Below are 1,161 nucleotides of genomic sequence, written 5' to 3'. Positions count from 1 at the left end.
TGTGGGGTTTCCTCTGGGTACTCCGGTTTCCCCCCACAGTCCAAAAACATGCTGGGGCTAATTGGAGTTGCTGAATTGCCCGTAGGTGTGTGTGTGTGAGTGGATGGTGTGTGAGTGTGCCCTGCGATGGGCTGGCCCCCCATCCTGGGTTGTTCCCTGCCTCGTGCCCATTGATTCTGGGATAGGCTCCGGACCCCCCGCGACCCAATAGGATAAGCGGTTTGGAAAATGGATGGATGGATAATTTCTATATGTGTGATAGAATCAAAAAATATTTTGTTTTACATATAAATCTTCACAAGGTGTATTACACATGGTATTCCCCAGACACCGCCACCCCAACAGATGCTTTGTTTGTTAAGACAATAGCTCAGAAAGTGGTTGATCGATCTTTTGCAGCTTTTACCAAGGTTTGTACAAGCCAAAATTAAATTTTGAAACGGATCCCTGCCACACCCTGCCCTCCTGAACCTCCCGTTTCCTCCCTAGTGTGGTATAACGTGCCATGCCTGTTCCGCGTTTGTTTTACCTCTCCTTCCTGCCCTTGTGTTACTCATTTCAGGTGCCTCTAGTTTGCTCCCTGCTTAGCCTTGTATAAATGTGCTTCTCAGTCCTGCCTTTAATGTTGCTGCTGCTGTTTGCCTGTGTGTTCTTCCCTGCTTATGATTCCCCCGTGATCCAGTTGTGATCCAGTTGTCTTCATATCATGTATTCAACTCTACTGCCTCAGTCCAGTATTATCTCTGACCATCATCTTATTGCGTTCAATATTTCCCTTGCTCAAAATATTAGCCCCCCGACTCGCCAACGTACAATCACGTCAAATACAGCAAGTAACTTTATCGATAACCTCCCTGAGCTATCGTTTTCAACCAAACTAATGTCGAATTCTGCTGAACTTGATAGCATTACGGATTATTTAGCATCTATGCTTAATTCCACTAGAGAAAATTGCTCAGTTAAAAATAAAAAAGGTTGTACGAGGTTTACTTTGGGCCTCCGCCGATGCCACCCATTGTCTTACCATGTGAGCGTCTCAGGGACTATGCCCGGTGCCTAGGAACATAGTGTGTACGCCCCTCAGAGGGTAGACCGGTACCTGTCATCAGCGTGTGCGAACTCCAGAGGTGTAGTTTTGGTATCCACCTAACTTAACTTGGG

The sequence above is a fragment of the Brienomyrus brachyistius genome, unplaced genomic scaffold (genome assembly GCF_023856365.1).
Source record: "Brienomyrus brachyistius isolate T26 unplaced genomic scaffold, BBRACH_0.4 scaffold181, whole genome shotgun sequence".
NCBI lineage: Eukaryota > Metazoa > Chordata > Actinopteri > Osteoglossiformes > Mormyridae > Brienomyrus > Brienomyrus brachyistius.
The sequence above is the reverse complement of the archived record's forward strand: the minus strand, read 5'-3'. Positions refer to the sequence as shown.